Consider the following 16,569-nt stretch of genomic DNA (forward strand, 5'->3'; position numbering starts at 1 on the left):
CACCATGCAAATGGGATAGGATAAACCCCACTTTCTCTCTTTCATCTCTAAAGTCTTTGTCAAGCAGATCCAGCGCAAACAACAGGTCTGCTCTAAAGTTGGGGTACTGCTGTAAACTCCCGTCAAAATGGGATACAAGGCTGCCTCCCCTCTTTCCCAATCCAATGCCCTCTGCTTTGGATCCAGGTGGCCCCTGTTTGGAAATCACGTCCAATCTTACTTGGAGATCCCGGTAGGCGCTACTCATTTCCTCCTCTCTTTTTCTGGATGCAATTACCTCCGTGCTGAGTCGTGTCACAGCTTCTTGCAGGGCTGATATCTGCTCTTCCGTCGTCATCTTGCCTGAGTTTTGTGAGCTCTGGGAGCACCCCTCCTCTGCCCTCGCTGCGTCAACTCACGTGGCGAGGTTCTTGGTGCCAAAACTTTAAAAATGGAGATAGAGCTTACTGTCAGAGCTGGCTCCGGGTCCCAGCTCACCAAGGACCAACGCTAGCCGGTAGTACAGTATCAAAGTCTTTATTGAAGAATAGTCTCCATTTACAAGTCTCAGCGTCCCAGCTCTACGTCTGAGCTTTAGACCGGCGAAGCTCTATCTGGATCTCCGCCCCCTGTGCACCAGCTTAAAACTCTAATCTTACTCCACCTCCTCCTTCTCTCTCTCTTCCTCTGGGTCTTACTACCCCCCGGGGTCTCTTCCCTCCTGGACTCTTCTGACGCAGAGCTGGACCCCTCTGACTCCTCCCCCTCTCTTCGGCGTGCTTTAGGACCTGGCTCCCTACCCGGGCTGCCCACCTTGCCGCCCTCCTGTACATTTGAACTTGGCGCGCGCGCGCGTTTAACTTTCCTGATGACCGTTTCCTCGCTCCCTGACGAGGGTGTGGCCACTCCTGCCTCACGCTCTCCCTCTGCCTGCGCGCTCCCTGATCCCGATGCCTTGGACTCCTCCCCCCTACTGCACTCTGGGGGGGAAGCTGGTCCGGATTTCCAGCTGTTACTCTCTGAGTCCCCTCTGGCCCCTTCTTCCCGAGGTGTCCCCCTTGCCCTGACCATGGGGGCCCCTTTCTGTGAATCCTCCGAGTCACTGGAGAGACTCAGAGACCTCGGACTACTGTCGTCGCTGACATTTCCTTCCGACTCCTCCCCCTCGCTCTCCGTTTCCTGCCTCTCCTGTGACTCTTCTCCTGAACCCCTGACAGCGTGCTTTGCAAGCTCTAATTGCCTCCTAAGCTGCTCTTGAACTTCCTGCAATTCCGCCGCCAAGACTTCCGCTGCCTGTGGCTCCCCCTCCCCCAGTTTCTCTAATCCCGGGAAGGTTCTGGGATGCCTCCCGTTGTTGGCGAAGAACGGCGTCACCCCTGTGGACACGTGCTTCGTGTTGTTGTAAGCGAACTCAGCGAGCGGCAGGTAGTCCACCCATGTCGTCGGCTGTTGATTTGCATAGCATCTCAGGTACTGCTGCATGATGGCGTTGACGCGCTCCGCTTGTCCGTTGGTCTGCGGGTGTCTCGCCGACGCTAGGTTGATCTTGACGTTCAGGAAACCCATCAGCTTCTGCCAGAAGCTCGAAATGAACTGGCGCCCCCTGTCGGACAAGATAGACCGTGGCAGTCCGTGCACCCTGAAGACGTGGTCTATGAACAGTTTGGCGGTCTGTTCTGCTGTGGCCACCTTCGCGCACGGAATGAAGTGGGCCATTTTAGTGAACATGTCCACCACCACTAGCACTGCCGTTTTACCCCTCGAGCTGGGTAAATCCGTGACAAAGTCCAGTGCCACCCTCTCCCACGGTTCGCTCGGGGTCTGCAGCGGTTCGAGCAGTCCTGCCGGAGGTTTGTGCACTGACTTGGCCCTTTGGCAAGTGTCGCACCTCGAGACGTACTCCGCGACTTCTCCCCTCATCTTGGGCCACCAGAAATCTCTTGCAACGAGTTCCGCCGTCTTCTCCTTGCCGAAGTGCCCGGCGGTTGGCGCGTCGTGCAACTGCTGCAGTACTTTCGCGCGGAGCTCATCTCCCGGTACATAGAGTGCTCCTCTGCGGATGAGCAATCCGTCCCATATTTGGAACTCGTCGTTTTTCACCGTGCCCTTGCGCACCTCCTCCATCTTGGCTAGAGCGAAGGAGTCCTCCTGCAGTGCTCGACGGACCGCCTCCAGGTCCACGGTTGCGGAAGCGCACGCCCACGCTTTCTGGGCGAAAATGTGCTTGGCCGCTGCTGGCGCCGCTTCTTCGAGGTATTGCGGCTTTCTGGACAGTGCATCTGCCATGATGTTGTTGTCGCCTGGGATGTATTCTATGCTGAAGTCGAAATCCGCAAAGAACTCCGCCCATCTGATGTGCCGCTGGTTCAGGAACCTTGCCGTGCGCCAGTACTCCAAGTTCTTATGATCCGTGCGAACCTGCACTGTGTGTTTGGCCCCGATGAGGAAGTGCCGCCACGCCTTGAATGCTGCATGAATGGCCAGCAACTCCCTGTCCCAGATGGTGTAGTTCTGCTCTGACTTGCTGAGCTTCCTAGAGTAGAAGGCACACGGTCTCCAGTCCCCATGCGGGTCCTCCTGCAACAGTACGGCGCCCACGGCTCTGTCTGAGGCGTCCGTCTCAACCCTCAGCGGTTTGCTGGGATTCACATGCAGTAGCTGCCCTTCGGACGAGAAGAGACGCTTGAGGTTCTGGAAGGACTGCTCCGCTTGCTCCGTCCAGATGAACTTCTTCTTCTTGGAGCTGAGCGTGTCGGTAATGGCCGCTGTCTGCATCGCGAACCCCTTGATGAACTTGCGGTAAAAGTTGGCGAACCCCACAAACCGCTGGACCTCCTTCCGATTGCGCGGGCTCTTCCAATCCAACACCGCGCGAACCTTGGCGCTGTCCATGGCGAGCCCCTTGTCCGACAGCTTGTAGCCCAGGAAATCCACCTCCTTCCTGTCGAACTGGCACTTCTCCAGCTTTGCGTATAGCCGATGCTCCTGCAGTCGCTGCAGAACCTCCTTGACGTCCCCCTCGTGGGTCTCCTCAGATTCTGAGAATATCAGGATGTCGTCTAAGAAGCAGACGCATTTCTTGTAGAGAAGACCCGCCAGGACGTGATGCATGAACGCTTGAAAACAGTGGGCGCCATTTTGTAAACCGAAGGGCATAACTCTATATTCATATGTGCCCAGGGGCGTGAACATGGCAGTCTTCCACTCGTCCCCCTCCCGAATGCGGATCAGGTTGTACGCCCCTCTCAGATCCAACTTTGTAAAAACGCGTCCTTTCCGCACCGTTGCCAGAAGGTCATCTATTTTGGGCATTGGAAAGGCTGTGGGCTTGGTCTTTGAATTTAAGAGCCTAAAATCCACTACAAGTCTTTTTTGGGGCGTGTCCTTTTTCTTCACAAAGAATACAGGACTGCCCCCCGCTGCTTTCGACTCCCGGATGAAACCGCGCTTTAAGTTGAGGTCTATGAACTCCTTGAGCTCCTGCAGCTCGTCTTCAGACATGGAATACAGTTTCCCGGCTGGCAGCGTCGCCCCTGGCAGGAGGTCAATCTGGCAGTCATAGGGCCTGTGGGGAGGCAGCTTGTCCGCTTCCTTCTCGCAGAAAACCTCCAAAAACGCTGCGTACTTGCGTGGCACTGCTTGCAGCGTGCTCAATTGTAGCTGCGTGTCTTCCCCTCCTTCTTCTTGGCTACGAAGAATGCAATGTTCCGCGCAATAGGAGGAACCGAAGGTCAATTGGCGTTGGTACCACGCCAATGCTGGACTGTGCCTGTGCAGCCAACTCATGCCCAAGACTACCGGCGTGCCTGACAGTTTGGTGACGTTGAAGCTGATGACCTCTTGGTGATTTCCAATCCGCATCACCATTGGTTGCGTTTGTTGCACCACCTGCCCCCCTAGCAAGTCCCTGCCATCCACTGTGACAACCTTCAGGGGCAGTGTGGCTGGCAGCAGTGGTATATTGTGCTGCTGAATAAAATCCAGTCCTATAAAGTCGGCGTTGCTGCCGGAGTCAATGGTGATCGGCACTTCCAGAGTGCTTCCGTTGGGCAGTTGGAGAGACGCTGTAAGCTGCACCACTGGTTTGGGTGGGAGGGGGTCTGTGGGCTGCAAAATCTCTGGGGATTGTTTCATTGATTTGTCTGGCTGGACCCCAGTACCTCTTCCTCCAGCCAGACTCTGTCGTTTCCCTGCTGCGTTGCTTCTGTCACTGTTGCCGATGCTGCAGTGTGCTTGTGGAGCCTCTGGGGACACTCTTTCGCCATGTGTTGAGCACTGTCGCAGATGTAGCACTTCCTGTTCCCTCTAGGAGGCTTCGTCTTGACTGCTCCCGGCGTCAGGGCTCTGGTAGCCGACTGAGCCCTGGCACCTCCGAGCTCCATCGGTTCCTCTCCCCCTCCCTGCGAGGGCGTGGACTGCGCACGCGCTGCTTCTTTGGGATAGAAGGGAGGTGCTCTGGCTGGTGCCCTTCCCCAACGTCCTTCTTCTCTGTTGCAAGGACGTTCCTCCAGATGCACCCCGATCTCCAGAGCCCTCTGGACCACTTCCTGGGTGCTCCTTGGCCTCTCCCCCCTTCCAATCTCGGCTTTTACTTCTGTATTCAAGCCCTCCCAAAAGAGATCTCTCACTGGCGCAGACGCTTTGTCCCATCCCAGTGCATGAACCAGTCCGAAGAAACGCGTATGGTACTGACGCACGCTGGCTTTGCCTTGCTTAAGTCCATGTATGTCTCTCCTGGCAATATCAACGTCTATCTTTGATAAAAAACACGAGTCCATAGCTTTAATGAAAGCCTTCGCGTCTTGGAGCGCCGGATCATTGTCCCTCCATAAATTTCTCAGCCACGTTTTGGCTTCACCATGCAAATGGGATAGGATAAACCCCACTTTCTCTCTTTCATCTCTAAAGTCTTTGTCAAGCAGATCCAGCGCAAACAACAGGTCTGCTCTAAAGTTGGGGTACTGCTGTAAACTCCCGTCAAAATGGGATACAAGGCTGCCTCCCCTCTTTCCCAATCCAATGCCCTCTGCTTTGGATCCAGGTGGCCCCTGTTTGGAAATCACGTCCAATCTTACTTGGAGATCCCGGTAGGCGCTACTCATTTCCTCCTCTCTTTTTCTGGATGCAATTACCTCCGTGCTGAGTCGTGTCACAGCTTCTTGCAGGGCTGATATCTGCTCTTCCGTCGTCATCTTGCCTGAGTTTTGTCAGCTCTGGGAGCACCCCTCCTCTGCCCTCGCTGCGTCAACTCACGTGGCGAGGTTCTTGGTGCCAAAACTTTAAAAATCGAGATAGAGCTTACTGTCAGAGCTGGCTCCGGGTCCCAGCTCACCAAGGACCAACGCTAGCCGGTAGTACAGTATCAAAGTCTTTATTGAAGAATAGTCTCCATTTACAAGTCTCAGCGTCCCAGCTCTACGTCTGAGCTTTAGACCGGCGAAGCTCTATCTGGATCTCCGCCCCCTGTGCACCAGCTTAAAACTCTAATCTTACTCCACCTCCTCCTTCTCTCTCTCTTCCTCTGGGTCTTACTACCCCCCCGGGGTCTCTTCCCTCCTGGACTCTTCTGACGCAGAGCTGGACCCCTCTGACTCCTCCCCCTCTCTTCGGCGTGCTTTAGGACCTGGCTCCCTACCCGGGCTGCCCACCTTGCCGCCCTCCTGTACATTTGAACTTGGCGCGCGCGCGCGTTTAACTTTCCTGATGTCCGTTTCCTCGCTCCCTGACGAGGGTGTGGCCACTCCTGCCTCACGCTCTCCCTCTGCCTCCGCGCTCCCTGATCCCGATGCCTTGGACTCCTCCCCCCTACTGCACTCTGGGGGGGAAGCTGGTCCGGATTTCCAGCTGTTACTCTCTGAGTCCCCTCTGGCCCCTTCTTCCCGAGGTGTCCCCCTTGCCCTGACCATGGGGGCCCCTTTCTGTGAATCCTCCGAGTCACTGGAGAGACTCAGAGACCTCGGACTACTGTCGTCGCTGACATTTCCTTCCGACTCCTCCCCCTCGCTCTCCGTTTCCTGCCTCTCCTGTGACTCTTCTCCTGAACCCCTGACAGTCCTCTTTCGTCCTCTTCGATTCTTTCTCTTCGCGTTGCAATTTTTGGTTAAATATGGATGCACACCTAAAGAACCAAGTGAAATCAACCAAAATCTGGCTTAGACGTCTTCTTTGAAAGCAAAAAATCCCTTTTGCTTTGTTGGAGAGTCTTTCACTCCGCAATGCGATTTTGGGGTGAATTTGCACACTATCTAAAGAACCAAGTGAAATCAACCCATATAAGCTTGTAAGTGTTTTTTTGGTTGAATGTGCTTGCCCACTTAAGGAATCAAGTGAAATCAACCCATTTAAGCTAATACGTGTTTTTTGGGTGAACATGCTTCCACACCTAAGGAATTAAGTGAAAGCAATCCATATCAGCTTATTCGTCATCTTTCTCGGCAGATGATACCCAATCAAGGCTTATTCCTCTGCTTTGTATGCATATGCTACAAAAAATCCCAGTTTTACTTTTTGGGGCCTCTTTCACCTCTCTATCGGTTTTTGGTTGAACACCTAATGTACAAAGTGAAAGCAACCCAAATGAAGCTTATTCGTCCTCTTTGAAACCAAAAAATCTCTTTCGCTTTCTTCGATTCTTTCTCTTCGCTTTGCAATTTTTGGTTAAATATGGATGCACACCTAAAGAACCAAGTGAAATCAACCCATATAAGCTGATACGTGTTTTTTCGGTGAATATGCTTGCAAACCTAAGGAGAAAGGAATCCCAGTTTTGCTTTGTTTGGGCCTCTTTAAAATCGCTTTCGGTTTTTTGGTTGAATATGCTTGCACACGTAAGGAACTATGTGAAATCAATCCAAATCAGCTTATTCGTTATCTTTCTCTGCTGATGATACCCAAGCAAGGCTTATTCCTCTTCTTTGTATGCATATGGAACAAGAGATCCCAGTTTTGCTTTTTTTGGGCCTCTTTCACCTCTCTATCGGTTTTTGGTTGAACACCTAATGTACAAAGTGAAATCAACCCATATCAAGCTTATTCATCCTCTTTGAAACCAAAAAGAACCATTTCGCTTTGTTCGATTCTTTCACCTCGCTTTGCGATTTTTGGTTAAATATGCATGCACACCTAAAGAACCAAGTGAAATCAACCCATATAAGCTTGTGTCAGGGGTTCAGGAGCAGAGTCACAGGAGAGGGAAGAAACGGAGAGCGAGGGGGAGGAGTCGGAAGGAAATGTCAGCGGCGACAGTAGTCCGAGGTCTCTGAGTCTCTCCAGTGACTCGGAGGATTCACAGAAAGGGGCCCCCATGGTCAGGGCAAGGGGAGTGCCCAGGGGGACACCTCGGGAAGAAGGGGCCAGAGGGGACTCAGAGAGTAGCAGCTGGAAATCCGGACCAGCGTCCCCCCCAGAGTGCAGTAGGGGGGAGGAGTCCAAGGCATCGGGATCAGGGAGCGCGCAGGCAGAGGGAGAACGTGAGGCAGGAGTGACCACACCCTCGTCAGGGAGCGAGGAAACGGTCATCCGGAAAGTAAAACGCGCGCGCGCGCCAAGTTCAAATGTACAGGAGGGCGGCAAGGTGGGCAGCCCGGGTAGGGAGCCAGGTCCTAAAGCCCGCCGAAGAGAGGGGGAGGAGTCAGAGGGGTCAAGCTCTGCGTCGGAAGAGTCCAGGAGGAATGAGACCCCGGGGGGTAGTAAGACCCAGAGGAAGAGAGAGAGAAGGAAGAGGTGGAGTAAGATTAGAGTCTTAAACTGGTGCACAGGGGGTGGAGATCCAGACAGAGCTACGCCGGTCTAAAGTCCAGACGTAGGGCTGGGACGCTGAGACTTGTAAATGGAGACTATTCTTCAATAAAGACTTTGATACTGTACTATCGGCTAGCGTTGGTCCTTGGTGAGCTGGGACCCGGAGCCAGCTCTGACAGCTTGTAAGTGTTTTTTTGGTTGAATGTGCTTGTCCACTTAAGGAATCAATTGAAATCAACCCATTTAAGCTTATACGAGTTTTTTGGGTGAATATGCTTGCACACCTGAGGATTTAAGTGAAATCAATCCAAATCAGCTTATTCGTCATCTTTCTCGGCAGATGATACCCAATCAAGGCTTATTCCTCCTCTTTGTATGCATATGGAACAAAAAATCCCAGTTTTACTTTTTTGGACCTCTTTCACCTCTCTATCGGTTTTTGGTTGAATATGCTTGAACACCTAATGTACAAAGTGAAAGCAACCCAAATGAAGCTTATTCGTCCTCTTTCGTCCTCTTCGATTCTTTCTCTTCGCTTTGCAATTTTTGGTTAAATATGGATGCACACCTAAAGAACCAAGTGAAATCAACCAAAATCTGGCTTAGACGTTTTCTTTGAAAGCAAAAAATCCCTTTTGCTTTGTTGGAGAGTCTTTCACTCCGCAATGCGATTTTGGGGTGAATTTGCACACTATCTAAAGAACCAAGTGAAATCAACCCATATAAGCTTAACGTGTTTTTTGGGTGAATATGCTTGCACACCTAAGGAACTAAGTGAAATCAATCCAAATCAGCTTATTCGTCATCTTTCTCGGTAGATGATACCCAATCAAGGCTTATTCCTCTGCTTTGTATGCATATGGAACAAAAAATCCCAGTTTTACTTTTTTTGGGCCTCTTTCACCTCTCTATCGGTTTTTGGTTGAACACCTAATGTACAAAGTGAAAGCAACCCAAATGAAGCTTATTCGTCCTCTTTGAAACCAAAAAATCTCTTTCGCTTTCTTCGATTCTTTCTCTTCGCTTTGCAATTTTTGGTTTAAATATGGTTGCACACCTAAAGAATCAAGTGAAATCAACCCATATAAGCTGATACGTGTTTTTTCGGTGAATATGCTTGCAAACCTAAGGAGAAAGGAATCCCAGTTTTTGCTTTGTTTGGGCCTCTTTAAAATCGCTTTCGGTTTTTTTGGTTGAATATGCTTGCACACGTAAGGAACTATGTGAAATCAATCCAAATCAGCTTATTCGTTATCTTTCTCTGCTGATGATACCCAAGCAAGGCTTATTCCTCTTCTTTGTATGCATATGGAACAAAAAATCCCAGTTTTACTTTTTTGGACCTCTTTCACCTCTCTATCGGTTTTTGGTTGAACACCTAATGTACAAAGTGAAAGCAACCCAAATGAAGCTTATTCGTCCTCTTTCGTCCTCTTCGATTCTTTCTCTTCGCGTTGCAATTTTTGGTTAAATATGGATGCACACCTAAAGAACCAAGTGAAATCAACCAAAATCTGGCTTAGACGTCTTCTTTGAAAGCAAAAAATCCCTTTTGCTTTGTTGGAGAGTCTTTCACTCCGCAATGCGATTTTGGGGTGAATTTGCACACTATCTAAAGAACCAAGTGAAATCAACCCATATAAGCTTGTAAGTGTTTTTTTGGTTGAATGTGCTTGCCCACTTAAGGAATCAAGTGAAATCAACCCATTTAAGCTAATACGTGTTTTTTGGGTGAACATGCTTCCACACCTAAGGAATTAAGTGAAAGCAATCCATATCAGCTTATTCGTCATCTTTCTCGGCAGATGATACCCAATCAAGGCTTATTCCTCTGCTTTGTATGCATATGCTACAAAAAATCCCAGTTTTACTTTTTGGGGCCTCTTTCACCTCTCTATCGGTTTTTGGTTGAACACCTAATGTACAAAGTGAAAGCAACCCAAATGAAGCTTATTCGTCCTCTTTGAAACCAAAAAATCTCTTTCGCTTTCTTCGATTCTTTCTCTTCGCTTTGCAATTTTTGGTTAAATATGGATGCACACCTAAAGAACCAAGTGAAATCCACCCATATAAGCTGATACGTGTTTTTTCGGTGAATATGCTTGCAAACCTAAGGAGAAAGGAATCCCAGTTTTGCTTTGTTTGGGCCTCTTTAAAATCGCTTTCGGTTTTTTGGTTGAATATGCTTGCACACGTAAGGAACTATGTGAAATCAATCCAAATCAGCTTATTCGTTATCTTTCTCTGCTGATGATACCCAAGCAAGGCTTATTCCTCTTCTTTGTATGCATATGGAACAAGAGATCCCAGTTTTGCTTTTTTTGGGCCTCTTTCACCTCTCTATCGGTTTTTGGTTGAACACCTAATGTACAAAGTGAAATCAACCCATATCAAGCTTATTCATCCTCTTTGAAACCAAAAAGAACCATTTCGCTTTGTTCGATTCTTTCACCTCGCTTTGCGATTTTTGGTTAAATATGCATGCACACCTAAAGAACCAAGTGAAATCAACCCATATAAGCTTGTGTCAGGGGTTCAGGAGCAGAGTCACAGGAGAGGGAAGAAACGGAGAGCGAGGGGGAGGAGTCGGAAGGAAATGTCAGCGGCGACAGTAGTCCGAGGTCTCTGAGTCTCTCCAGTGACTCGGAGGATTCACAGAAAGGGGCCCCCATGGTCAGGGCAAGGGGAGTGCCCAGGGGGACACCTCGGGAAGAAGGGGCCAGAGGGGACTCAGAGAGTAGCAGCTGGAAATCCGGACCAGCGTCCCCCCCAGAGTGCAGTAGGGGGGAGGAGTCCAAGGCATCGGGATCAGGGAGCGCGCAGGCAGAGGGAGAACGTGAGGCAGGAGTGACCACACCCTCGTCAGGGAGCGAGGAAACGGTCATCCGGAAAGTAAAACGCGCGCGCGCGCCAAGTTCAAATGTACAGGAGGGCGGCAAGGTGGGCAGCCCGGGTAGGGAGCCAGGTCCTAAAGCCCGCCGAAGAGAGGGGGAGGAGTCAGAGGGGTCAAGCTCTGCGTCGGAAGAGTCCAGGAGGAATGAGACCCCGGGGGGTAGTAAGACCCAGAGGAAGAGAGAGAGAAGGAAGAGGTGGAGTAAGATTAGAGTCTTAAACTGGTGCACAGGGGGTGGAGATCCAGACAGAGCTACGCCGGTCTAAAGTCCAGACGTAGGGCTGGGACGCTGAGACTTGTAAATGGAGACTATTCTTCAATAAAGACTTTGATACTGTACTATCGGCTAGCGTTGGTCCTTGGTGAGCTGGGACCCGGAGCCAGCTCTGACAGCTTGTAAGTGTTTTTTTGGTTGAATGTGCTTGTCCACTTAAGGAATCAATTGAAATCAACCCATTTAAGCTTATACGAGTTTTTTGGGTGAATATGCTTGCACACCTGAGGATTTAAGTGAAATCAATCCAAATCAGCTTATTCGTCATCTTTCTCGGCAGATGATACCCAATCAAGGCTTATTCCTCCTCTTTGTATGCATATGGAACAAAAAATCCCAGTTTTACTTTTTTGGACCTCTTTCACCTCTCTATCGGTTTTTGGTTGAATATGCTTGAACACCTAATGTACAAAGTGAAAGCAACCCAAATGAAGCTTATTCGTCCTCTTTCGTCCTCTTCGATTCTTTCTCTTCGCTTTGCAATTTTTGGTTAAATATGGATGCACACCTAAAGAACCAAGTGAAATCAACCAAAATCTGGCTTAGACGTCTTCTTTGAAAGCAAAAAATCCCTTTTGCTTTGTTGGAGAGTCTTTCACTCCGCAATGCGATTTTGGGGTGAATTTGCACACTATCTAAAGAACCAAGTGAAATCAACCCATATAAGCTTAACGTGTTTTTTGGGTGAATATGCTTGCACACCTAAGGAACTAAGTGAAATCAATCCAAATCAGCTTATTCGTCATCTTTCTCGGTAGATGATACCCAATCAAGGCTTATTCCTCTGCTTTGTATGCATATGGAACAAAAAATCCCAGTTTTACTTTTTTTGGGCCTCTTTCACCTCTCTATCGGTTTTTGGTTGAACACCTAATGTACAAAGTGAAAGCAACCCAAATGAAGCTTATTCGTCCTCTTTCGTCCTCTTCGATTCTTTCTCTTCGCTTTGCAATTTTTGGTTTAAATATGGTTGCACACCTAAAGAATCAAGTGAAATCAACCCATATAAGCTGATACGTGTTTTTTCGGTGAATATGCTTGCAAACCTAAGGAGAAAGGAATCCCAGTTTTTGCTTTGTTTGGGCCTCTTTAAAATCGCTTTCGGTTTTTTTGGTTGAATATGCTTGCACACGTAAGGAACTATGTGAAATCAATCCAAATCAGCTTATTCGTTATCTTTCTCTGCTGATGATACCCAAGCAAGGCTTATTCCTCTTCTTTGTATGCATATGGAACAAGAGATCCCAGTTTTGCTTTTTTGGGGCCTCTTTCACCTCTCTATCGGTTTTTGGTTGAACACCTAATGTACAAAGTGAAATCAACCCATATCAAGCTTATTCATCCTCTTTGAAACCAAAAAGAACCATTTCGCTTTGTTCGATTCTTTCACCTCGCTTTGCGATTTTTGGTTAAATATGCATGCACACCTAAAGAACCAAGTGAAATCAACCCATATAAGCTTGTGTTTTTTTGGTTGAATGTGCTTGTCCACTTAAGGAATCAATTGAAATCAACCCATTTAAGCTTATACGAGTTTTTTGGGTGAATATGCTTGCACACCTGAGGATTTAAGTGAAATCAATCCAAATCAGCTTATTCGTCATCTTTCTCGGCAGATGATACCCAATCAAGGCTTATTCCTCCTCTTTGTATGCATATGGAACAAAAAATCCCAGTTTTACTTTTTTGGACATCTTTCACCTCTCTATCGGTTTTTGGTTGAATATGCTTGAACACCTAATGTACAAAGTGAAAGCAACCCAAATGAAGCTTATTCGTCCTCTTTCGTCCTCTTCGATTCTTTCTCTTCGCTTTGCAATTTTTGGTTAAATATGGATGCACACCTAAAGAACCAAGTGAAATCAACCAAAATCTGGCTTAGACGTCTTCTTTGAAAGCAAAAAATCCCTTTTGCTTTGTTGGAGACTCTTTCACTCCGCAATGCGATTTTGGGGTGAATTTGCACACTATCTAAAGAACCAAGTGAAATCAACCCATATAAGCTTAACGTGTTTTTTGGGTGAATATGCTTGCACACCTAAGGAACTAAGTGAAATCAATCCAAATCAGCTTATTCGTCATCTTTCTCGGCAGATGATACCCAATCAAGGCTTATTCCTCTGCTTTGTATGCATATGGAACAAAAAATCCCAGTTTTACTTTTTTTGGGCCTCTTTCACCTCTCTATCGGTTTTTGGTTGAACACCTAATGTACAAAGTGAAAGCAACCCAAATGAAGCTTATTCGTCCTCTTTGAAACCAAAAAATCTCTTTCGCTTTCTTCGATTCTTTCTCTTCGCTTTGCAATTTTTGGTTAAATATGGTTGCACACCTAAAGAATCAAGTGAAATCAACCCATATAAGCTGATACGTGTTTTTTCGGTGAATATGATTGCAAACCTAAGGAGAAAGGAATCCCAGTTTTTGCTTTGTTTGGGCCTCTTTAAAATCGCTTTCGGTTTTTTGGTTGAATATGCTTGCACACGTAAGGAACTATGTGAAATCAATCCAAATCAGCTTATTCGTTATCTTTCTCTGCTGATGATACCCAAGCAAGGCTTATTCCTCTTCTTTGTATGCATATGGAACAAGAGATCCCAGTTTTGCTTTTTTTGGGCCTCTTTCACCTCTCTATCGGTTTTTGGTTGAACACCTAATGTACAAAGTGAAATCAACCCATATCAAGCTTATTCATCCTCTTTGAAACCAAAAAGAACCATTTCGCTTTGTTCGATTCTTTCACCTCGCTTTGCGATTTTTGGTTAAATATGCATGCACACCTAAAGAACCAAGTGAAATCAACCCATATAAGCTTGTGTTTTTTTGGTTGAATGTGCTTGTCCACTTAAGGAATCAATTGAAATCAACCCATTTAAGCTTATACGAGTTTTTTGGGTGAATATGCTTGCACACCTGAGGATTTAAGTGAAATCAATCCAAATCAGCTTATTCGTCATCTTTCTCGGCAGATGATACCCAATCAAGGCTTATTCCTCCTCTTTGTATGCATATGGAACAAAAAATCCCAGTTTTACTTTTTTGGACCTCTTTCACCTCTCTATCGGTTTTTGGTTGAATATGCTTGAACACCTAATGTACAAAGTGAAAGCAACCCAAATGAAGCTTATTCGTCCTCTTTCGTCCTCTTCGATTCTTTCTCTTCGCTTTGCAATTTTTGGTTAAATATGGATGCACACCTAAAGAACCAAGTGAAATCAACCAAAATCTGGCTTAGACGTCTTCTTTGAAAGCAAAAAATCCCTTCTGCTTTGTTGGAGAGTCTTTCACTCCGCAATGCGATTTTGGGGTGAATTTGCACACTATCTAAAGAACCAAGTGAAATCAACCCATATAAGCTTAACGTGTTTTTTGGGTGAATATGCTTGCACACCTAAGGAACTAAGTGAAATCAATCCAAATCAGCTTATTCGTCATCTTTCTCGGCAGATGATACCCAATCAAGGCTTATTCCTCTGCTTTGTATGCATATGGAACAAAAAATCCCAGTTTTACTTTTTTTGGGCCTCTTTCACCTCTCTATCGGTTTTTGGTTGAACACCTAATGTACAAAGTGAAAGCAACCCAAATGAAGCTTATTTGAAACCAAAAAATCTCTTTCGCTTTCTTCGATTCTTTCTCTTCGCTTTGCAATTTTTGGTTAAATATGGTTGCACACCTAAAGAATCAAGTGAAATCAACCCATATAAGCTGATACGTGTTTTTTCGGTGAATATGCTTGCAAACCTAAGGAGAAAGGAATCCCAGTTTTGCTTTGTTTGGGCCTCTTTAAAATCGCTTTCGGTTTTTTGGTTGAATATGCTTGCACACGTAAGGAACTATGTGAAATCAATCCAAATCAGCTTATTCGTTATCTTTCTCTGCTGATGATACCCAAGCAAGGCTTATTCCTCTTCTTTGTATGCATATGGAACAAGAGATCCCAGTTTTGCTTTTTTTGGGCCTCTTTCACCTCTCTATCGGTTTTTGGTTGAACACCTAATGTACAAAGTGAAATCAACCCATATCAAGCTTATTCATCCTCTTTGAAACCAAAAAGAACCATTTCGCTTTGTTCGATTCTTTCACCTCGCTTTGCGATTTTTGGTTAAATATGCATGCACACCTAAAGAACCAAGTGAAATCAACCCATATAAGCTTGTGTCAGGGGTTCAGGAGCAGAGTCACAGGAGAGGGAAGAAACGGAGAGCGAGGGGGAGGAGTCGGAAGGAAATGTCAGCGGCGACAGTAGTCCGAGGTCTCTGAGTCTCTCCAGTGACTCGGAGGATTCACAGAAAGGGGCCCCCATGGTCAGGGCAAGGGGAGTGCCCAGGGGGACACCTCGGGAAGAAGGGGCCAGAGGGGACTCAGAGAGTAGCAGCTGGAAATCCGGACCAGCGTCCCCCCCAGAGTGCAGTAGGGGGGAGGAGTCCAAGGCATCGGGATCAGGGAGCGCGCAGGCAGAGGGAGAACGTGAGGCAGGAGTGACCACACCCTCGTCAGGGAGCGAGGAAACGGTCATCCGGAAAGTAAAACGCGCGCGCGCGCCAAGTTCAAATGTACAGGAGGGCGGCAAGGTGGGCAGCCCGGGTAGGGAGCCAGGTCCTAAAGCCCGCCGAAGAGAGGGGGAGGAGTCAGAGGGGTCAAGCTCTGCGTCGGAAGAGTCCAGGAGGAATGAGACCCCGGGGGGTAGTAAGACCCAGAGGAAGAGAGAGAGAAGGAAGAGGTGGAGTAAGATTAGAGTCTTAAACTGGTGCACAGGGGGTGGAGATCCAGACAGAGCTACGCCGGTCTAAAGTCCAGACGTAGGGCTGGGACGCTGAGACTTGTAAATGGAGACTATTCTTCAATAAAGACTTTGATACTGTACTATCGGCTAGCGTTGGTCCTTGGTGAGCTGGGACCCGGAGCCAGCTCTGACAGCTTGTAAGTGTTTTTTTGGTTGAATGTGCTTGTCCACTTAAGGAATCAATTGAAATCAACCCATTTAAGCTTATACGAGTTTTTTGGGTGAATATGCTTGCACAACTGAGGTGAAATCAATCCAAATCAGCTTATTCGTCATCTTTCTCGGCAGATGATACCCAATCAAGGCTTATTCCTCCTCTTTGTATGCATATGGAACAAAAAATCCCAGTTTTACTTTTTTGGACCTCTTTCACCTCTCTATCGGTTTTTGGTTGAATATGCTTGAACACCTAATGTACAAAGTGAAAGCAACCCAAATGAAGCTTATTCGTCCTCTTTCGTCCTCTTCGATTCTTTCTCTTCGCTTTGCAATTTTTGGTTAAATATGGATGCACACCTAAAGAACCAAGTGAAATCAACCAAAATCTGGCTTAGACGTCTTCTTTGAAAGCAAAAAATCCCTTTTGCTTTGTTGGAGAGTCTTTCACTCCGCAATGCGATTTTGGGGTGAATTTGCACACTATCTAAAGAACCAAGTGAAATCAACCCATATAAGCTTAACGTGTTTTTTGGGTGAATATGCTTGCACACCTAAGGAACTAAGTGAAATCAATCCAAATCAGCTTATTCGTCATCTTTCTCGGTAGATGATACCCAATCAAGGCTTATTCCTCTGCTTTGTATGCATATGGAACAAAAAATCCCAGTTTTACTTTTTTTGGGCCTCTTTCACCTCTCTATCGGTTTTTGGTTGAACACCTAATGTACAAAGTGAAAG

This window comes from Podarcis tiliguerta, assembly GCF_965153285.1.
Source record: "Podarcis tiliguerta genome assembly, chromosome: W".
Lineage (NCBI taxonomy): Eukaryota > Metazoa > Chordata > Lepidosauria > Squamata > Lacertidae > Podarcis > Podarcis tiliguerta.